At 39.6% G+C, this 24902-nt stretch overlaps 1 protein-coding gene across 6 annotated transcripts in view; it reads right to left on the bottom strand.

Annotated features, from left to right (window-relative positions):
- The window catches only part of LOC124116702 (b(0,+)-type amino acid transporter 1-like), a 133198-nt gene that overhangs the window by 82099 nt on the left and 26197 nt on the right, over positions 1-24902 (bottom strand). The window contains exon 1 of one of the 6 annotated variants that reach the window (XM_046479351.2): positions 535-1468. The exons of 4 other annotated variants lie outside the window; for them this stretch is intronic. The gene's annotated coding sequence lies outside the window, so the exon portion shown is untranslated. Of the gene's footprint in view, positions 1-534; positions 1469-24902 lie in introns of those variants that run through there. One more of the 6 variants, XM_046484417.2, reaches the window with a different exon arrangement.

The raw sequence follows: 24902 nt of genomic DNA, 5'->3' as shown, positions 1-24902 counted from the left end.
TACCTTGTCAATAACTCCATATATTGCCAAGTTACTCACAGAATATTGATTACTGAATATACAAGAGGAAAAACTTGTTCATGATCAATCAATGTAGTCTTGTAACTTACAAAACACGTAGCGACTTGAAATACTATCTCCTTCATTGAACTGTCACAGACAGCATAAATGGCTTTTTTCTGAATGATTAGGCATGGTCAAATACTATCTACTTAAGAAAACTACACACAAATAATAATAATAATAATAATAATAATAGGTTAAATTAGTTCAATCCTTATCTTAATTTTCTTTCTTACACTGATAATAATAAAAATTTAAAATAAATAAATAATAATAATAATAATAATAATAATAATAACCCCTAAGAAGTCATCAAGCAATCACCTCTCCTATTAAATGTAACAAATAGTAATCACACCAAGCCTAACGTGCACAGATAATTATCAATGTAGCAAAACAATGTAATAACACCATATTAGATATTATCCAATCAACAATTATGAATATATTATCCAACCAACTGCATCTTACCTGACTCAGTGATGACCTTGCTGCTGAACTTAGTTTTGTCTCAGACTGAGACACATGTAGGTCAACCCCCAGGTAGAATACTTATAATGGAGAGAATTTCACTTGAGCGCAAATGTCGGAGGCAGTAACGTTGAGAGGATGAACAGCCTCACAGATCAATGACAGGATCCAGCCTTCTATTACGGATATTAATGTTGTGTACGTGCAGGGTTGCAGGCCTAGAATGGCTGAGCCTTATCTTCCCTTTTTTTTGTTCAGTGAATGTTTTTTACAGACTTAATGAATGTACATTTAAACACGTGTCTCTCAGGTCGGTTCTGATGTGGATGATAGAATGTATGATGCAACTAATCACCTTTGGTCCTTTGCTCACAGAATAGAATATTGCTGCCTATTGAGTGTCAGTGTGCTCCTCCAGTTGAGATCATTGAGACATGGAGTTAGATTAGCGGTAATCCCTGCCCACTGCAGATGTGTGACGTTAGCACACAGGTTTAACAATCAGGTGCTGCTTCAACCAGGAACACATGATGAAATACTGGCCAGCTGCCGGCCGGCCTATCCTCACAGGCAGGATACACACTGAATTGAACGTGCTGTTGGGACAGGACACAGGTCCTTACACAAGAGGGTCACCGCCTGGTCCCAGTGGTCAGATGTACACCGGTGGTCAGTCACACTGGACAATTAAGCAGATTCCTAGTTCACACCAGGATCAACGTTGCCGATTCCCTGAGACAGATGGTTATCCAAAGATGCATCCAAATCTATCACTTTGTCACAGGATTGTTGGTCAGTCCATTGATCAAAGGAAGTCTGACAGAAAGAAAAACATGAACATTCGAACAAGGGACGGGTGCACACACGTGTGCATGCTCATGATGTACACACCGAGTTGCAGCCTCTGTCTCTCTGTGTGTGTATCAGGTTTCGTCAGCCAGCAGAGGGCGCTAGCAGTTGTGCGGCTGGCAGCATTCCTCATATAGGAAGATGGGGAGGAACTCGCCAACAGAGCTATTTACGTCTGACACAAGAAATCAATGGAAGAGAGTGTAAAGCAGACAGCTAAGGTCTGACACAAACTCTTTACTACCTTGCACTGAGGGATAAGCTACAATTTGATATGGCTTGCACGTGCTTAGCTGACAACCTGTTAACCACCATACCACAAGCATGAATAAACGTCCCTGAATAAGTCCATCATGAATATCAATTAACTTTAGTTGTCTTGTTAAATTTTATACCATTGTTTTATTTGCCTTTATATGCCTTTATAGGGTGTGTATAGCAAACATTAATACAAAATTACCAAAAATTTGATTCACCACTTATTCAATCAAGTCTAAAATGCTAAGCTAAGTGTGTTTTCCATCACTTAACCAAGAATTTATTATTTCTTAAGGCAAAATGGCCCCTTTTTCCCAACCTGCCCAAATAATAATAAATCATGATAAACTATCAAATAAAAGAAGCATGCATGGTTTAACAAGGAGTGAATGCCCAAGGGCTACCGTTCTGTCACAAAGGGAAATAACTACTTATTGAAATTCTATAACACCAGTCCAACACACTGCATTGTAAGCAGGTTCCAGGTCCAAACAGGATGCATCAGCTGGTGTGATGTGTGTAGACACAGCCAAGCTTTAAGTGTTCCCTGTTTCTCCATCATTCTAACAATGTTGTATACTGTTGAACATGTTTTGACCCCCGACCGCCTCCGTGGTCTTGTGGTAGAGCGTCCGCCCGGAGAGCGGAAGGTCCAGGGTTTCGATCCCGGGCTGCGTCATACAAAAAGACGTTAAAAGATTGTACTTGTTGTTACCCTGTCTGGCGCTCGGGGGCTAAAACAAGGACTGGTCGGCTCGGAGTGAGTATACTGTGTCTGAGTGGGGTATTCATGTTAAACTGCGGCATGGTATCTCAGTGAGCTAGCACTATAAATCGGCATCAGTCCGGACTAGTACAAGCAGCCACACACACACACATACACGTGCATGCACGTCGCTATATAAGTGCAATAATCTTGGACGCGACGTTAAACCCAATTTCACCTCACCTAGAAGGGACCCCCAGTGAGGAGTGGGGATTCCAGGTCAGACTAGGTCACTACCAACCTATGTTTGTTGTTAGAGGTGACTTAATGGATTAAGTGGTGACTTGATTGATGCACGTTATAACATGACCATGTGGATCATTGCTCATTATATCAATCACTGGGCAGTCCAGACTAGATTATATGGCTGCAGTCATGTAGCTTGAATATTGCTGAGTATGGCTCTAAACAACAAACAAAGTTAGGATAGCATCTTCTGGTGAGTTTGCAACTAGAAGACAAACTGACACGATGGAAGGGACATACAGAGCACCATTAAATATTCGTCCTGGCCTTATCTATGTCAAACACTAGCATTCACATTTTATTCATCAATAAAATTGCACAAACTCATTTACCAGACCATTGTGTAATTTCTAAACTGTTGCAACATCAATATATAATGAATTGGATACTACCTTGGACTTCCAACCATAAAAGTTGCATAGTTACAGAAAGATAGCAATATATTATGTGGAAATTGTGCAATACAAATGTATTCTTAATTTAAGTAAAAAAATGAATGAATAATGAATACCATAGTTGAATCATGTGTTTGTTTGTTTGTTGTTTAACGCTACACTCGGCAATATTCCAGCTATATGACGGCGGTTTGTAAATAATGGAGTCTGGACCAGTCAATCCAGTGATTGATATCATGAGCATCGATCTACGCAATTGGGATACGATAACATGCATCAACCAAGTCAGCGAGCCTGACCACCTGATCCTGTTAGTCGCCTCTAACGATAAAGCATAGTCGCCTTTTACGGCAAGCATGGGTTGCTGAAGACCAATTCTACCCCGGATCTTCACGGGTCTGATTCTTGTGTGGGAATTTCATATATGATCATCATTTTAGAATATGGAAATAAGGCCTGCATCAGTTAAATTATATCTGAGCTTCATATATTATAATTATGTGATCATTGTCAGAGCAAAGCTGATGCAATCACTATTAGTCAGTGAAATCATTTGACATTTGAACATTTAATCATTTTAAGACGGCAGAATGGCTTTAATTCCTTTGGCTTTCCAATTTACTCAATAAAAGAGAGTACTTGGTCCATCAGTTTCTACTATCATTTCCAATAATAAATGTTGAATATTGCCTCATGATATATTTTACCGATCATAATTAAAAAATAACAAGTATTTGTCACAGAGTGACGAAATATCCCCCGCCATATATACCATAGTACCAAATATGAAGACAATCCAGCGATTAGTTCTTGAGATATTGTGGCAACACCGTTTTCCAACTCCAAAAACAGATTTGCCTGCTGTGACCTTGAAAATGGGGTCAAGGTCACCAAAACCGACTGGTGTCTGCGGTGTCTGTATATACACCATAGTTCCAAATATGAAGACAATCGAGAGGTTTAGTTCTTGAGATATCGCGGCAACACCGTTTTCCAACTCTAAAAGCAGATTTGCCTGCTGTGACCTTGAAAATGGGATCAAGGTCACCAAAACCGACTGGTGTCTGCGGAGTCTGTATATACACTATAGCTCCAAATATGAAGACAATCCAGTGTTTAGTTCTTGAGATATCGCGGCAACACCGTTTTCCAACTCTAAAAGCAGATTTGCCTGCTGTGACCTTGAAAATGGGGTCAAGGTCACCAAAACCGACTGGTGTCTGCGGTGTCTGTATATACACCATAGTTCCAAATATGAAGACGATCCAGTGTTTAGTTCTTGAGATATCGCTGCAACACCGTTTTCCAACTCTAAAAGCAGATTTGTCTGCTGTGACCTTGAAAATGGGATCAAGGTCACCAAAACCGACTGGTGTCTGCGGAGTCTGTATATACACCATAGTTCCAAATATGAAGACAATCCAGTGTTTAGTTCTTGAGATATCGCGGCAACAAACAGGTGGGACGTACGGACGGACGTACGGACGGACGTACGGACGGTCGTGAATACTATATCCCCCGCTTCGCGCTTTCGCGCGGCGGGGGATAATTAGGAAAAAATATGCTCACCCTCCATGCAACAAAACAATTTGTGCATGCACCACTAAAAATACCATCATTGACCTAACAAGGTACCTGGCATCGAGGAAATTGACAAAGGAGGGCAGTTATAAAAAAACATACACAATGAATTAAACCTTTTTAAGAGATGAAGTAGTGAAGAGCTTAGTCCAAATGTTGATGAAACAAAAACCTTTTTGACAACAATTATGAGGGAAAACTATACCCCTTCTGCACTGCCGTTTTCTGATAAAAAAAAATCTATTATGTACACAAGAAAATATGGACTGTCATGTAAACTTTCTAGGGGGTGCTTATAAAAAATTGATTATGATTGGTCTACAAGTTGCTGAGGGGGACTTTTTAACAGCGAATATTGTAGCACAATGGATTTCATTGATTTATGGAAAACTATAAATGTTTTACATTAAATATTTCTATATATAATAAGATCTGTAATTAATATATTATATTATGCATTCAATATTAATTAAAAGAGCAGTACCTATTTGCTTCACAACAGCTTGTACATGCATTTTGAGCAAAATGACTATTGATAAATATTGAGCACAGGGTTTAACCCGAAGCAAAACATTGTGTCCTTTATGCTGTTTGTTTGTTTGTTTGTTTGTTGTTTTTATGACTCACTCAGCAATATTCCAGCTATATGACGGCGGTCTGTAAATAATCGAGTCTGGACCATATAATCAAGTGATTGATATCATGAGCATCAACCCACTCAATTGGGATAAGATGACATGCATCATCCAGAAGCGCCAAACAGGATTGGATGATCAGGCTCGCTGACTTGGTTGATGCCATTGTGTAAATCGAAGGTCATGATGTCAATCACTGGACTGCCTGGTCCAGACTCGATTATTTACAGAGCCCGCAGTCTTAGGTTCGACCACTTTGTGGCTCCATCATTTAATTGTGGGATGGTTAGTTTGGAGAAGGGCCAGGAACTTTTAAAAGGAGCAAGCCCTGCTGGCTGCTTACAAATTTGTTGTTAAATCTAACCCTGTACCCAGCCTTGATTTTTATTAACATTTTACCAACTGATCGAACATCAAGATGAGGAAAAGGAAATGGGTAAGGGAGGACTTGCCATAGCCAGTTATAATGGACGTGAAGATTTCCTTTGCAAACAAAAAGATTTTTGAGGGCTTTCTTTCTGGCTGTTAGTTAGTTTTTTAATGTTGAATGTCACACAAACTCTATCGTAATCTATGGGACTGGCTGTCATGTTGTTGGTATCGCCAACCCAACATTGAGACTGGTTTGTAACTTGCATTTTGATTGGTCCGTTAGACTGAGAAGTGTAGCAAATGAATATGGCTAATGTAAATCAAGGGCGGGTAATTTGAGATAGGAGAGCCACAGGAGTGGGTCCATGGGTTAGCCTAGGTTTACCGAAATGCGAGCTCTCGAGATATAGAAGATTGGTAAATACGTGGACCAGTAGTAGTCATCTCTGTAGCACTGGATCACCAAACATGTTTCACGACATGACAACTGATATATCACTGCTTAGTAGAAAAGATGTATAAATAGATGGTGGCGATAATTTGTAGGACGTTACCGAAGGCAAAGGCTGCACTGATTAACCATCTGTAGGTGTTTCAGTAACATTTACCGTTCACATGGCACATACCATGTATGTGTCCAGTTTAAGATTGGGCCGGCTTGGTCAGCACACCTAGTGGGTTAGTGAAGGGAAGACAAATTGAAGCAGACTACTCATTACTTACTTTCCTGGGGACTCCGGGTTAGACTAGGTCCCAGCAACCTACCGTATTCGACGTAATAAATTAGAAATAGGCGCCTCTTATTAGAATATTATTTTTGTGAAAGAGTTGAAAGATCGTAAATTTCGTGGTTTATGCTGACAGCCAGAAATGATACAAAGTTTGTGATTATTATACAGATATTATAGAGATATATTTTTCAAGAATTTAATTGCCCATAAATAAGGGTGCATATAACACACAAGTGCGTATTATACACAAATAAATAAGTCTTGTGTACATGGATCAATAGGAAGGGTGCTAATTCACAAGCCAATCTATCATCAAATATCGCCATGGGCGCTTATTAGAGCGGGGCACTTATTACGTCGAATACGGTATGCTGGTCATAAGAGGCAACCAAATGGTCTGCTGGCAAGGCTTGGTGAATTTGTTGATGGCATGTCAGCATACCTCAACTTCGTGGATGGCCCAAACTTGATTATTTACAGGTCATCGTCATACATAACCGTGTTAGAAACTGGCACTAGTCCTGTAGTCCTTGCCAAACTGCCCAAAAGATGAGGTTTCATAAGGACAAGTAGAAATTTGCCATTTTTAAGGGTTTTGCAATATGCTATAACTAGTCGATTGAAACTGTTAGTTTCTACTGCTGTATAAGTTTGAAGTGATGCAGATCTTATTCATTTATCAGACTGAATAGGGAACTCAATGGTTCTATTAAAGGCATATGTTTAGTAATAGGATATGAACGAATGACTGAAGTGTAATGTTTGTTTCTTTCTTTCTTGTTTAACACCACACTCGGAAATATTTCAGCCATTTGACGGCAGTCTTTAAATAATCAAGTCTGGACCAGACAATCCAGTGATTGATATCACGAGCATCGATCCACGCAATTGGGATATGATGACCTGCATCAACCAAGTCAGTGAGCCTGACCACCCAATCCCGGATCCTTTTAGGGCAAGCATGGGTGGCTGAAGACCTATTCTACCCCAGATCTTCACAGGTCTGAAATTATCCAGTCTGGACCAGGCATGCCACTATTGCCAGTGTCAGGTGTCGGCAACAATCCACAACATCAGGGCATGATGACAAGCCATCAGCAGTCACAGAGCATCAGAACCAGATCCCTAGCTTACTGAATAGTTCTTATGACAAGCATGACGTACTTGGGACCTATTCTGACCTGGATTCCACACACATTTATGGATAATGACACCTTGGGATGAAATGACGGAATTGTTTCCGACCATCAGTACATTATTATTAGCTACAGGGATACAATAAATAGCATTAGCCGATATTATTCTAGGCCCCAAAATTGCACAATTCACACTTCTAGTTTTCAAATGGTACACGATACAAATACTCATTAGCCAAGATGCCACCAAGGCTTTCTTCAATAACCACTTATTCAAAATAACCAAAATAGGCAAACAAGATGCACAACATATTATTAGACGGAAGCAGCAATGGAGATCTACGTACGCATTTACTGGGGTATTCTTTCTTTATGTTAATGGCCCATTAGATTCTCAGAGTCATGTCGGCCAATTAAAATCTAGAATATAAACTGTTTATAGTAATGACTGGGGATATTAACAGATCAGTGTACTGTACTATAAACAATTAATTTGTGTTATTGTTATTATTATTACTGATATTTAGATTGGAAAATCTATTTGTCTGTCTGTGAATCATAGCTGACCTTATATAATATAACTATAACTATCTATACCGTCCAGTTAATATTGTTCAAGAAAACACCTGCCCAAACAATGCAGCTTAAAACCAAAGAAGTCAAATGTATAATGTCTGATGATATCATGGAGTACATCTAGGGCTAGTACTGAAGGACTGAATCAACCTGTGCCTTAGTGTATTATTGATCTCATGTTGTATAAATACTTTCTTGATGATATCTAAAACTTACAGGAATGCATCATGACAGTGACATTGACATTTGACAAAGGAGTGAGTTAGTTTAGTTTTCCGCTGCTTTTAGCAATATTCCAGCAATATCACGGTGGGGGACACCAGAAATGGGCTTCACACATTGTACCCATATCGGAAATCAAACCTTGGTTTTCGGCGTGACAAGTGAACATTTTAACCACTAGGCTACCCCACCGCCCCTTTGACAAAGGAACAAATAACAAGTTTGATAAAAGTATTACAGAGTTCATTCTGGACTTGAGAGCAATGCAAGCGTCTTCATTCTCTCCTTGTCTGACAGTTCCTTAGTATTATCGGTTTCATCATGCTCATCATTTGCCTTGCGTTTCTTTGAAAGAATGAATATATCCTGGCCAACTGCTCACCAATGACAACTTGGCCATCATGGCCATGTTTTGCCAATGTCAATGTGCATCTTGAAATACAATTGGCTACAATTGGCGATATGTACCAATCACCGATCTCAATATATTTTGATGCAGTTACCCAACAGTATGCGGGACACACGGGCAATTATTGTTGATTATATTATATTATATGCAGAGTACAAAACAGTGATATGACTCTATACAAAGCCACATAGCGAGTGCTCTAACCATGTTTAACATAAATTCCTGCTTGTCAATAAGGTTGAACTGTTTACCATAGTGTGTATATGATCCTTGATGGAAGTTGCTTGGTTTTTACATGTGTTGATTTGAACAAGTTTGAGAAATAAAATCAAGTAAAATCAGCTTTAACTCTATGATAGATAGAATATTAAAACACGTATGAATATAAGCTGTTGACTCATCTAATGATGAGGTGGTTATAATTGTTAGTTTCACTCGTTGCAAATATTAAATCTAACCATACCACTCAATGAGATAAACAGTACTTGAAAACCACCATTCAATATCCACTATGAATTATATCTAAAAAAGAATGGATATGGACAATAAACATTTAAACTTAACAGACAACTTAATGTTTGCTTTTCAGAAAAAAATCTAGAAACAAAATTCCTGTATAGGGTAGAGCTCAACAGTTACCTTCAGGGCAATAGATTCATGTCCCTCGTTTACAGCGAGTGGGGAAAGAAAGTATGGCTGTTATGTTTGTTGTTTATCGCCACATCAGCAATATTCCAACTATATGACAGTGGCCTGTTTATAACCAATTCTGGGCCAGATAATCCAGTGATTCATATTGTGAGCAACAATCCAGAATAAGTGTTGTACATGTTGCAAAAGAAATTAATGAAACATTATCCAAGTTATTGCCTTATGGCCACGACAATGTATATTATATACAGTTTGTACTAGCCTGTTCAAACTGAACCAATCACAAAACTGAAAGCATAAATGTTCCCATGGACTCAGTACACAGCAAGAATCTCTATTACATCCTGTTTATGCACATGATTCATTCCCCTGCCTACATTCCGCAGGGTTAATGGGCCAAACTTAGATTCTAAAATATGCATCATGAAAATGTAATGTAAGTTTTATTATTGCATGGTCGATAGACTTGCCGACTTGTGTGTGGTCGATTTTATCATACACTTACACCAACGTCCTGAGTCATAGGGCCCTTTACGAGATGACGGACACAGCATATACTTAAGATAAGATGAGATAAGATAAGATAACACTTTATTATCCCCAAGAAAATTTGAGTTATACAGCACAGGCAAGAAGGAAGTCATACTATACTTAATGTGGTTTGGTTAGGTTAAAAAAAATCCTTTCAATAATCAGAAGAAAGCATGCAGAGTCCAATGTATGATTCCGACTGTATCATGTGCATGTGTTTATGAATCATTATCACATAGTGATGATACCAGGTGTTCACAAAAAAATGACCGTATCCTGCCCCACTGGTGGTACTCATCACAAACACATGCAAAGGCAAATCAAATGTTCACCTGAAAAACAAAGGTAAAGTATGGTACAAGTGAAGATAGGGAATTGCATCAAACATAATATTTGTCACTGTTGAATAAAATTTGGAAATATCCTGACAATGTCTACCACAAAACCTTTTCAATATGTTGCTGAGGCCTGTAATGTTGTAACCCTGATCGAACAACTTTTGTCCAAGAGTCGTATGACACTCTTTGAAATCTTTCGAAGAAAGAGCATGCTTGATAAATGATTGTACCTCTGAAGTTGTGAAGTGTAGACACCACAGGCTGGAGCTGCTAGAATATTGCTTGACATAAAGAGGAAGTTGACTGTTGGAAAGTTGAAGTTGTCCCCCTTGTCATAGTCTTGTGGAGAGTTTTTTGCCATTCTGAATGTTTTTGCATAGATCAGCATATGCTCAGATGGTAAATCAGTGGAAGGGAATGAAAAAATGTTTAAAGCCATTTTTCTCAAAAACAACAAAACCCAGGAAGCTTAAACTATTGTCGAACACAAACACAATCATGCTGGGCTCATACCTTGTGTAAGGCATGGTGACACTAAGTGCCACTAATGGCATTAAAAGCAAATTTACTTTGTTTGGGCATAAATAATATGCGCTACAGTCCATCTGGCTCCATATGAGAACGATGAATTGCAAAATAACTCAAAATCGGGAATAGTCTATTAAATGTCAATACGGTACACAGCAATGAATGCCTCCTACCGTTGTTCACTGTCCCGTTCCAGATGTCAACATGTATGCAAAACAACATGTTAGTTTCTTAAACAACATTTTCCAGTGATAGGAAAAAATAAACAAACAGCAGATATTGTTGGGTACAGGGTGTTCATTGCCATGTACCATATTGACATTTAATAGACTGTTCCTGATTTTGAGTTATTTTCCAATTCATTGTCCTCATTTGGTGCTTAGCAGACTGTAGCGCAAATTATTTATGCCCAAACAAAGTAAATTTGTTTTTAATACCAGATACAAAGACTGTAGGTATTATTATGCAGGTCACGATTGCCATAGGAATAACATTATCTTTATGTGAGAGTGAGGGGGGTTTATTGCCACTTTGAACATTACGTCAAATATATTTCACGGTGGATCAGCTTGATGGGGCGTATCTTAGGCCTCTCATTTTTTGGCTTAATTTACTGATGAGCCAACCTTAAAATTAAAAAATTCAGAAGAAAAATAGAATCACAATGACAAGTATAGATCATTTGGACAATATTAATAATCCAGGTGATTTTATGTGTAAAGCAGACATCCAACAATGATTCCACAATGGAGCTGTAGGCCTCCCTCATCATAGCAAATGATACGTTGTCATGTTAATGTTACACCTTAATCAACTGTTAGACCAACCAATCCATAAAACTGAAATAGCGCAGTCAGATTTTGGACTAAAAATATTTATAAGGGCCCAGACCAGGCCAACATTTAAAAATATAAATCATCATCTATTATCAAAATCAAACTTAATGGTGATTAAAAAATCCTGTACAATGCATAACATTTCTATTTATTTTTCAACATAACGATCAAATTATTTACCCTCAAAATCCATAACAAAAAATATAAGTCTAGCTTCAATGTAACTGTGTTGCTACTATTGTGCAGGTACAAAATGGCCTTATGCTAAAAAGAACAAACACCGCTAGATCATCAACCCCATCACATTGGTGAGTGTTTGTGCAGTCCTTTGAGACAGCATGGTTTTCAGTCATGATGGCAGGTTATGGCTGTGGTATCTTACTGTGGAATGTAGGGTAATAAGGCTGTGTCTACATCATTACTGTAAGCTGTGTTTCCTCCTGCAGATAGATTCACAGTTGTGCATACATACCACTGTAGATACATACAACTACAGAAACATACCACTGTAGATACATACCACTGTAGATACATACCACTATAGATACAGATACATACCACTACAGATACATACCACTGTAGATACATACCACTGTAGATACATACCACTGTTGATACATACCACTGTAGATACATACAACTACAGAAACATACCACTGTAGATACATACCACTGTAGATACATTCCGCTGTAGATACATACCACTGTAGATACATACAACTACAGAAACATACCATTGTAGATACATACCACTGTTGATACATACCGCTGTAGATACATACCGCTGTAGATACATACCACTGTAGATACATACCACTGTAGATACATACCGCTATAGATACATACCACTGTAGATACATACCACTGTAGATACATACCACTATAGATACATACCACTGTAGATACATACCGCTATAGATACATACCACTGTAGATACATACCACTGTAGAAACATACCACTGTAGATACATATCACTATAGATACATATCACTAAGGATGCATACCACTGTAGATACACACCACTATAGATACATATCACTATAGATATATTCCACGCCACTGCAGATACATACCACTGTAGATACATACCACTGTAGATACATACCACTGTATATACATACCACTGTAGATACATACCACTGTAGATACATATCACTATAGATACATACCACTAAGGATGCATACCACTGTAGATACACACCACTATAGATATATACCACAACACTGCAGATACATACCACTATAGATACATACCAATGTAGATGCATACCACTACAGAAACATACCACTGTAGATACATACCACTGTAGATACATATCACTGTAGATACATACCACATAGATACATACCACTGTAGATAAATACCACTATAGATACATATCATAAAAGATACATACCACTACACACTATAGATACATACTACTTTAGATACATACCACTACACACTATAGATACATACAGGCGAGGCAGTGGTGGCACTCTGAACACGCCAGATGATTGAAAACAGCCTGCAGGATGTTCCAAATGTCAACCAAAGATTGGCCCAACTGAGCTAGTTCTGGTTCTGGTCTTGTCGTAGGAGTGTTTCCTTCCCATCCCAAACATGTTCTATGGGGGAGAGGTCTGGAGAACCAGTCGGCCATTGCAGTACAGCAATGTTACAAAAAGTCGGTTAAAACACTTGCAACATGTGGGCTGGTATTATGCTGCTTCAACGTGATGTTACATCCCGGCATTTGCACAAAGGGTAGAACATGATCTCAAATGATCTCGTTCTGGTAGCGTACACCGTTCAGATTTCCATTACGCTTTCATCCCAAAACTGTTGTGGAACACAAGCGTGGCTAAAATGTTCTCCTGGATTCCTAGACCCTTACGTGACCATCAGGGCTGTCCAGAATTATGTGCTGTTCACAATAACAAACCATGTGTGTGAGTATCATGCTCCCAACAAATATGCAAACATCCAAATTGTTAATTAACATTGTGAATAACAACCTCAAAGTCAAGGAGATATCTTCACAAATATGTATTGAAATATGCAGTACCGTATTTTCTTGAGTATAGTGCGCACTTTTTTTCCAAAAAACACAGCTGTGTGGAAGGGGGTGCGCATTATACACGAACTATGAGTTTGGATGTTTTTTTCCCCCATGGAAAGACATTACCGTGAGCACGAAACACCGGAAATACCATGTCAACAAATCCATACTGAATTACGCAAAATAATCATGTAATTACACTGTCTGGCTATAAAAAGTGTTATTTGTATATCTGGACTTATGTTTGTAACTTATTTCATTATTTTTATTCAAAATTCCTTTTAATATTGTTTTTATTAATTTTGCGAAATCGTGTGTGAAGCCATCGGAAGATCGCACAACTCACCGTTATTAACAGCAACCACGGTCAGAATACCGCTATTGACGCCTTGAAACAAACTTTAGTTGACAGAGAATGGATACATATATCATAAATGACATACTTTGTCTCGTTAAAAGTCATATTTGTTTTTGTTTGACGATTCTATGTCAACATGAAATTCTCGCGATCACGCGATCATGTGCGCGTGAGCCTTGACGGTGACTGGTCAGATTGGTTCCATGTAAAAAATAATACCCGGGAAGAGCGATCAGCTGCTTCGCTTAGGGTTATTATTATTTTAAATATGTTTAGTAAAGGCTGCATATAATTAAGAAAATAATGGAATATATTAGTCCTGATAAAAAAAATAGTTTCAGATACAATTTTTGCCGATCCTTGCATTAAAAATCATATAAAGTTATATCATTGGGTGTGTCTTGACCGAATCACCGGTCGATTCCAAGAAAACGTGTGTACAGCTGATTGCTGTTTCCGGCTTAGTCTACGAGACAATACACAAGGTAATCTTAATCCCTGGATATAAAACAATGCCTAGCAGAACAATAAATACTATTTAATCGGTAAATAAACATGTCTTGTGATTTTTTATCTCAAATTTCGAATTTGTACTGACGAAGTTTCTCATCACCCGTTCGTTTGCCGGACTTCGCTGAAAGGGTACGGTGTAATTTTTTTCTGCGCATATTATTAAATTTTCTTTTTTTTAAAATATTGAACCCGCTAGAGGGGGGTGCGCAATATACACGGGTGCGCACTATACTCAAGAAAATACGGTATTTAATTTCAGAATAAATTTATGCTTATTGAACTTCATATAAAGTTACTTTTTTCTGTTCGTATACACTTTTCTGTTGACCAAATGTGTTGTTTTTTTCTAACAATGCACAAGCTATATTCCAGCTATATAACAGCACCTACACATAATCAAATCTGGACCAAACAATCCAGTGAATGACAATGTTCAGTCACACATCGTCAGGACACAATGACACGTACTCAACCGAGACTGATGATACGATCCATTAAGTCGCCTCTTACAAATTCTAACCCATAATATAGGGCCATGAGGCAAACACCAAAGGCTGCCCAGATCCAAGTATATCTGTAAGCCATATAGCACTAGAACATTTTGTAGCAGTGATGACACATGCTTCCTCAGTCATGACATTCAATTGCATATGTGATTGTTTGTGCTCTTACCAAATTATAAACCTACGGGACATCTTTGTGAGATTACACTTGATGTATGAGGAAACATCAGTCATAAAACTGTGACCATTAACATAACAGATACATACAAACATAGGAATAGGTTACATGTGACTGATCCATGCAGGAAACACGCCAGTCAAAATATACAAAAGCTAATAATAAGGAAACAGATCCATAAGCAAACATTTTATGTATCTTTTTTTGTTTGTTTGTTGTTTAATGCTGCACTCAGCAATATTCCAGCTATATGACGCCGGTCTGTAAATAATCGAGTCTGGACCAGACAATCCAGTGATTGATATAATGAGCATCGACCTATTGGGTGCAATGACATGCATCAACCAAGTTAGCGAGCCTAAACCCAATCCTGTTAGTCGCCTCTTACAACAAGCATAGTCGCCTTTTCCGGCAAGCATGACTTGCAGAAAGATATATTCCAACCCGGATCTTCATGGGTTATTATGTATCTGAAATATGTAGGGGACACAGTCGTCTGTGGTGCAATAATTCACTGTGCAGAGCTGTATCCTTTATGCATGCCACAAACCTATTATTGTGGGTTGGAATCCCAGTTCGCCTCGATTAGGTGTCTTATAAGGTTTGTCAGCACCATACCCTAGCTTGTGGGTTTCACCAAAGTGATAAACGTCTTAGACCAGAGATCACTTCAGGCTTTCCTCCGCATTAAGCTAACACGCTATGATAAAACTGGAATACTGTTAAAACAGCGTCAAACTAAACTCACTCACAGAAATCTGTATATGATCTTTCATTCCTAATGTTTACATCACATGACATCGAAACAATGTATGAGAATAATGTGGCGATGTGTCAACAGAATTAAGCCTATCCACATTCTTCCACCACAGTTTATCTTGAACGTTGAACACACCTGTTTTTCGGCTGTGAAAATAGATCATTTCAAGGTGAATGTTATATTTTGGGAGTTACACATCTGAAGGGAAATGCTACAGGTGTAAAGGCTGGTAGTTGGGCTGATAGTGAATGGCGTTATCTTGATGGGGTTATTTCGGTGGTAAACACGATGATCACCACAGCTAACAAAACAAACCCTGAGGAATTTGGAATAAATGCAGGTCTGGTGGGGGGCTAATGATCGCATGTATTATCAACCCTCCCTCTTGGGGATTGCAGGTTAGAATAGGTCTCCAGCAACCTATGCTGGTTGTAAGAGGTGAATTAGTGGATCAGGTGGGCAGACTTGGTGATTTGGTGGATTGGGTGTCATTGTAGCTCCATGGTGTGGATTGTTTCTGCTAACATCCTTCACTGGTTTGTCTAGTCATCTACATGGAACTTGAGTGATAAATAATAATAATAATAATAACTATAATGCGCCAGATTCAAGAGGATGCTCATAGCACTACACAGGGGCGGTCGGGTAGCCTAGTGGTTAAAGCGTTCGCTCGTCACGCTGAAGACCCGGGTTCGATTCCCAACATGGGTACAATGTGTGAAGCCCATTTCTGGTGTCCCCCGCCGTGATATTGCTGGAATATTGCTAAAAGCGGCGTAAAACCATACTCACTCACTCATAGCACTACACACTATTATTACCCCGGTAAATGGATCAGTGAGCACTCGATTTTCATTCTCATCTCCCTGGGGAGTATACAGCTGCCTGTGAGGTGCTAGAAGGTTAATGGCCACATTACCATCTCATCCTACCGAGTACCCACACACTGCTGGGTGAACAGAGGCACATTTAGAACAAAGTCACTTGCCTAAGGAGACACCAGATGTGGTACATGTGCTTCAGTGTGGGGCAGGACCGAAGCCCTAGAAACTCTCAGGAGTCAAGCTGCTGAACGTGGTCACCCATCCAACTACTCTCTGAGACCGACGTTGCTTAGCGTCCCCTGATTTGTGATCTGTGCGCTGTGCACAGGACCACGTGCCAACATGAGAAGTTAAAAAAAAGAAACCAAAAAATATCATCAACCCATGGACCAGGGATTGTCCGAGGTTGAGCAATTACTGTCTGCCAATAAACATTGACAAGCCTGGGACCAGTGTCTACTGTCTGTGTATGGGGGATACAACGTAGGGTATTTCTTGCCCAAATCAGATAAGGACTTATCAAACTAACCAGGTTTACATGTAGCCCAATCAATATGACATCAGCACTTTATAATACAGTAATGTATGTAGCAGCAAGCCCTCAAATACAGTAATGTGTGTAGCAGCAAGCCCTCAAATACAGTAATGTGTGTAGCAGCAGCCCTCAAATACAGTAATGTGTGTAGCAGCAAGCCCTCAAATACAGTAATGTGTGTAGCAGCAGCCCTCAAATACAGTAATGTGTGTAGCAGCAAGCCCTCAAATACAGTAAAGAGTGTAGCAGCAAGCCCTCAAATACAGTAATGTGTGTAGCAGTAGCCCTCAAATACAGTAATGTGTGTAGCAGCAAGCCCTCAAATACAGTAATGTGTGTAGCAGCAAGCCCTCAAATACAGTAATGTGTGTAGCAGCAAGGCCTCAAATACAGTAATGTGTGTAGCAGCAAGGCCTCAAATACAGTAATGTGTGTAGCAGTAGCCCTCAAATACAGTAATGTGTGTAGCAGCAAGCCCTCAAATACAGTAATGTGTGTAGCAGCAAGCCCTCAAATACAGTAATGTGTGTAGCAGCAAGCCCTCAAATACAGTAATGTGTGTAGCAGCAAGCCCTCAAATACAGTAAAGAGTGTAGCAGCAAGCCCTCAAATACAGTAATGTGTGTAGCAGTAGCCCTCAAATACAGTAATGTGTGTAGCAGCAAGCCCTCAAATACAGTAATGTGTGTAGCAGCAAGCCCTCAAATACAGTAATGTATGTAGCAGCAAGGCCTCAAATACAGTAATGTATGTAGCAGCAAGCCCTCAAATACAGTAATGTGTGTAGCAGCAATCCCTCAAATACAGTAATGTGTGTAGCAGCAAGGCCTCAAATACAGTAATGTGTGTAGCAGCAGCCCTCAAATACAGTAATGTGTGTAGCAGCAAGCCCTCAAATACAGTAAAGAGTGTAGCAGCAAGCCCTCAAATACAGTAATGTGTGTAGCAGTAGCCCTCAAATACAGTAATGTGTGTAGCAGCAAGCCCTCAAATACAGTAATGTATGTAGCAGCAAGCCCTCAAATACAGTAATGTGTGTAGCAGCAAGGCCTCAAATACAGTAATGTGTGTAGCAGCAAGGCCTCAAATACAGTAATGTGTGTAGCAGTAGCCCTCAAATACAGTAATGTGTGTAGCAGCAAGCCCTCAAATACAGTAATGTGTGTAGCAGCAAGCCCTCAAATACAGTAATGTGTGTAGCAGCAGCCCTCAAATACAGTAATGTGTGTAGCAGCAAGCCCTCAAATACAGTAAAGAGTGTAGCAGCAAGCCCTCAAATACAGTAATGTGTGTAGCAGTAGCCCTCAAATACAGTAATGTGTGTAGCAGCAAGCCCTCAAATACAGTAATGTGTGTAGCAGCAAGCCCTCAAATACAGTAATGTATGTAGCAGCAAGGCCTCAAATACAGTAATGTATGTAGCAGCAAGCCCTCAAATACAGTAATGTGTGTAGCAGCAATCCCTCAAATACAGTAATGTGTGTAGCAGCAAGGCCTCAAATACAGTAATGTGTGTAGCAGCAGCCCTCAAATACAGTAATGTGTGTAGCAGCAAGCCCTCAAATACAGTAAAGAGTGTAGCAGCAAGCCCTCAAATACAGTAATGTGTGTAGCAGTAGCCCTCAAATACAGTAATGTGTGTAGCAGCAAGCCCTCAAATACAGTAATGTGTGTAGCAGCAAGCCCTCAAATACAGTAATGTGTGTAGCAGTAAGGCCTCAAATACAGTAATGTGTGTATCAGCAAGGCCTCAAATACAGTAATGTGTGTAGCAGCAAGGCCTCAAATACAGTAATGTGTGTAGCAGCAAGCCCTCAAATACAGTAATGTGTGTATCAGCAAGGCCTCAAATACAGTAATGTGTGTAGCAGCAAGGCCTCAAATACAGTAATGTGTGTAGCAGCAAGGCCTCAAATACAGTAATGTGTGTAGCAGCAAGCCCTCAAATACAGTAAAGAGTGTAGCAGCAAGGCCTCAAATACAGTAATGTGTGTAGCAGCAAGCCCTCAAATACAGTAATGTGTGTAGCAGCAAGCACTCAAATACAGTAAAGAGTGTAGCAGCAAGGCCTCAAATACAGTAATGTGTGTAGCAGCAAGCCCTCAAATACAGTAATGTGTGTAGCAGCAAGGCCTCAAATACAGTAATGTGTGTAGCAGCAAGCCCTCAAATACAGTAAAGAGTGTAGCAGCAAGCCCTCAAGTACAGTAATGTGTGTAGCAGCAAGCCCTCAAATACAGTACTACTCAAACATAATGTGTGTACCTGCAATCCATCAAATAAAATGTGTGTACCTGCAATCCATCAAATAAAATGTGTGTACCTGCAATCCATCAAATAAAATGTGTGTACCTGCAATCCATCAAATAAAATGCGTGTACCTGCAATGCATCAAATAAAATGGGTGTATCTGCAATGCATCAAATAAAATGGGTGTTGGAGCAGCAATCCCTTAATTTAATAGCATGTGTACGTGAAATTCCAATACAGCCCCTCAAATATCCTACCACGCGGACCAGCAACCCCTCAAATCCCCAAAGGTATACATACATTCCTTCCTATTATGATATGCTTGAAGCTTACATTTCAAACAGGACATCAACTCAAACACTCTGTGAGAACTGTACCACTGGAACTTCCATTCCTGCCCACTACATGCTTGGTGATCTCAGCTGACATGACAGGAGCGAATGTGTTGGTTAATTCTGCAGTCAGCACTATTCCATCCAATCATGCCAGCCTTTAATAATCAAGTGATGTCAAGAAAAAACAATGATGGAAATATGAGTACGCCATTGGAGCATGATGACACACAATTAGCCTCACAGAGAGTGATCACTGACCTTTTTCAGTCAGCTCTAAAACATGCAGGGTTTTACTGTTTTACTATGCAGAGTTTTACTGGTTGCAAGTGTTGCGTCCTGTACACATGAAACCCAAGAATGGACACAAATAATTTGTACTGCATACAAAAAAGTATGTCACCTTGAAGCATTAAAAACAATTGAATTTTAGACCTCATACCAAGCACATACATTTCACTGTCCAAGATAGGTGAGTGTGTATGTGATATCTATATAATTAGGTGTCACTGTAAGTAAACATCAAATGTACCAAAGGCTCTCCTATGTTTGTCATATTTGCATCATGGTAAATGTTGACCGGATAGAACACAGTGAAACAGTGTATGAAGTACTACATATTATCTATAAATTATAGTGTACCAAAATCCTACTAAATGTATACTGATGTATATCTTTGTATCAACATTATGGGAAATACAAACATGAAAAGAGAAGTTAAAAAAAAGACTGAGAGTTCTCAGGTAAATCATATACCGTATTTTCTTGAGTATAGTGCGCACTTTTTTTCCGAAAAAACCCAGCTGTGTAGAAGGAATTTTGAATAAAATTAATGAAATAAGTTACAAACATAAGTCCAGATATACAAAGAACACTTTTTATAGCCAGACAGTGTAATTACATGATTATTTTGCGTACTTCAGTATGGATTTGTTGACATGGTATTTCCGGTGTTTCGTGCTGACGGTAATGTCTTTCCATGGGGGAAAAAACCATCCAAACTCATAATTCGTGTATAATGCGCATCCCCCTCTAGCGGGTTCAATATTTTGGAAAAAAAGAAATTTGAATATTATGCGCAGAAAAAATTTACACCGTACCCTTTCAGCGAAGTCCGGCAAACGAACGGGTGCTGAGAAACTTCCCCAGTACAAATTCGAAATTTGAGATAGAAAATCACCAGACATGTTTATTTACCGTTTAAATAGTATTTATTGTTCTGCGATCAGAAATGGGCTCCCACATTGTACCCAGGTCTTCGGCATGATAAGCGAATGTTTTAACCACTAGGCTACCCGACTGCCCCTACTGTTCCTGGAACCTCCACCGGTACCATGATCAAGTGAGTGAATGAGTGAGTTCCCTTTAACGCTGCTTTTAACAGTATTCCAGTTATATCGCGGCGTGTCAGCTAAATAAGGGAGGAAAGCCCGAAGTGATGCAGGTTTCAGACGTTTACCGCTTCGGTGAAACCCATGAGCACAGGTATGGTTCTGACCAACCTAAAAACATAATCGGGGCGAACCGAGATTCGAACCCAAAATCATAGATTTCTGGCGTGCTCAAGGGACGCAACTCTGCACAGCGAATCGCGGCGCCTTAGACAACTGGGCCACCCGTGCCCCCTCACCATGATCAATGATACACTTCATTGGGACATGATGACACGCAATTAGCCAAAGTCACAGAGCCTGATTACCCATCCCTTTTCAGTCATCTCTTATGACAAACATGGCCTACAAGGGGCCTGCTGTTTCCACAGTGCCTCCACAGGTACCAAGATAGGGGAAGTGATCTAGGGGAAGTGATCTAGACACACCAAGTGAAGTACCAAGCAGGCATACAATCAGAGGTAATATCAAACTAAAACATACCCTCAGAGAACAGTCACTTAAGACCCTCAGATCCTCACATAGAACAAGCAAAAGAATCCCCAGTTTTTGTTAAAGAGGAGCACTGTGCCATTGTTGTGGCAGCCTTGTGTATACATGAGGGTTGTTCCAGCATCACAGGATGCTTGGTGTGCAGTACTGTAGTAGGTTATGTTCATCAGCTGATACCAGCTTGAACCAAAATAAACATTTCTGTCTAAAGATAAAAGAGATTTTCACATCAGCTGCTGCAGGACCTCACTCCGAGATGGCTGATGCACCCAATAGCATGAAAACTGCAGATGGATGAAAATACATTTTACCTGTGAGCACAATGGGTCATCTATCAGATATAATATATTTGCAGGAGATTTGTTCCTTGAAGTTGAAGTCATATGTGCTGACTCAGTACTTTTCAGGGATCAGGCAATCCTTGGTCATCTGTTTGTTTGTTGTTTAACGCCGCACTCAGCAATATTCCAGCTATATGACGGCAGTCTGTAAATAATCAAGTCTGGACCAGACAATCCAGTGATAGACATCATGAGCATCGATCCACGCAATTGGGATACGATGACATGCATCAACCATGTCAGCGAGTCTGACTACGCGATCCTGTTTGTCGACTCTTACGACAAGCATAGTCGCCTTTTACGGCAAGCATGGGTTGCTGAAGACCTATTCTACCTCGGATCTTCACGGGTCCCTTGATCGTCTGAAGCACTTTGCAATATCAGTGACGCCAACCCCAAATTGAGGCAATTAGGAATATCTGGGATAATTGGCATCTAAAATTAGTAATTCCCAAAAAAATATTAATTATTTATCACCACTAGCATGATTGACTGTATGTTATCTTTTTCATTAAATTCTTTCACACAGATTCTATAATGCTCAAACAAATGATTAATTATTGATTATTAATTGGTTGTCACAAGGTAAGTAACTACTCTAAATGTTTGGTAATCATTTTTTCAAAATTCGCAATATATTTTAATTAATCATGTTGGTGCAGAATTTGTTTAAAAAAAGTTGTAATGATTCTGTCAAAATCATAATTTGATACACACTTTGGAACGCTCTTTATATTACACGCGAGTCAATAACTGAGATAATCAACAGACAAATGTCTGATAACATGACCCATACAGCTGTAGTTCTAGAGGTGTAGCGATACAGAGGGTCGCGATACAATATGTATCCAGAGACAGAAACAAACTGTTTTAGTCTACTAGTCCTCATAATGATAACATGTAGCTAATCCCTAAAAATGGCAAATTTCTACTAGTCCCTATGATACCTTAATTGCAATCCTGAAATAATTTTCTAAATATCAGAGATATATATATCTAAATTTCAGAGATTGAAGATGGTATATTGCAGGGCAGAAACATTTAGACGAGAAGGCATTGTGAATGTTATGATGTTAGGCTATTTATAGCTAACCAGGAAATATGGGAAAATCTGTGTATAAAGCTGATTGTTGAGCAGTTTATTATTATTCAATATGCATGTCTTTTTATAGCAAAAAAACCTGGTCATGTAATGTATCGTATGTATGGTGATACAGGGTTTGTAAATCAACGTATTGTATTATGGGCCTGATATCACTATACAATACTGTATCAATACACCACAATGTCATTCACCTATACATATACTGGAGTGAGTGAGTTGGGTTTTATGACACTTTTAACAATATTTCTTCAATATCACAGTGAAGGACACCAGGTATAAGCTTCACACTTACAGGAAGACATGGCAGTACCCAGGACACATCCTAACACAATGCATTACCCAGGATACATGTCAACAGATGTACCGGGATCATCTACATGTACCCAGTCTATCATATCCTGAAGTTGTTGGACTCAACATGTTTAATCAGAAGCATGACACACCAACTGAGAGCAAAAAAAGGTAAGCATGTTGTAATGTAATATCACATCAAAATTATTTCAGCCGTAGTCACTATATGGCTGAAATATTGCTGATGCAACATCAAATTTTAACTTACAGCAAGTTGTAACTGTGGTCAAGCATGACCACATGATGACACTGGCTTAGTGTCAGGAAACATTCGTTTACAAGATATTCAGAGGCTTCTTGAAATCAAGGACCTATTACCTTGTTAATCCCTACAGCTTGACATATACTAATATTTCTCCTTCCATGAATCTCATGTCATGTATGTCGATTGTTTTCTTGCCACGTTTTGTGTCTTCATCAATGTCACTGTCTGGGAATATTTAGAAAGTGTGTTCTTGTTCATTTATGCAATACTGGGGATTATATGTTTGTTATCTAACAGCTCCCAGAAAAAGAAAAAAACGTGTAGGAACAGGTAAAGCAGTGTTCAAAAGTGTGTGCAATAAAGTTGAGTAAGAAGGAACCCTGTTGTATGTACCAGACCATGAACAATATATCAGTTGCCTGAACCATGCAGCAGCCATTCAAATGTGTCTTACTTACTTTGGTGTCTAATTGGCATGAGTGAGTGCGTTAGTGAGTGGTAGGGTCTGTGGGTGAGTGGATACAAGTGAGTGAGTGAGTGGGTGGGTCTGTGGGTGAGTGAGTATATACGAGTGAGTGAGTGGGTGGGTGGATACAAGTGGGTGAGTGAGTCTGTGGGTGAGTGAGTGGATACAAGTGAGTGAGTGGGTGGGTGGATACAAGTGGGTGAGTGAGTGAGTCTGTGGGAGAGTGAGTGGATACAAGTGAGTGAGTGAGTGAGTGGGTCTGTGGATGAGTGGATACGAGTGAGTGGCTCTGTGGGTGAGTGGATACGAGTGAGTGAGTGAGTGGGTGGGTCTGTGGGTGAGTGAGTATATACGAGTGAGTGAGTGGGTGGGTCTGTGGGTGAGTGAGTGGATACGAGTGAGTGAGTGGGTGCATGGGTCTGTGGGTGAGTGAGTATATACGAGTGAGTGAGTGAGTGGGTGGGTCTTTGGGTGAGTGAGTATATAAGAGGCCGAGAGTGAGTGGGTGGGTCTGTGGTTGAGTGAGTATATACGAGTGAGTGAGTGGGTGGGTCTGTGGGTGAGTGAGTGGATACGAGTGAGTGAGTGAGTGGGTGGGTCTGTGGGTGAGTGAGTATATACGAGTGAGTGAGTGAGTGGGTGGGTCTGTGGGTGAGTGAG

The sequence above is a fragment of the Haliotis rufescens genome, unplaced genomic scaffold (assembly GCF_023055435.1).
Source record: "Haliotis rufescens isolate VD_foot unplaced genomic scaffold, xgHalRufe1.0.p SCAF_17, whole genome shotgun sequence".
Classification (NCBI taxonomy): domain Eukaryota; kingdom Metazoa; phylum Mollusca; class Gastropoda; order Lepetellida; family Haliotidae; genus Haliotis; species Haliotis rufescens.
This window is presented reverse-complemented; position numbering and strand designations above follow the sequence as displayed.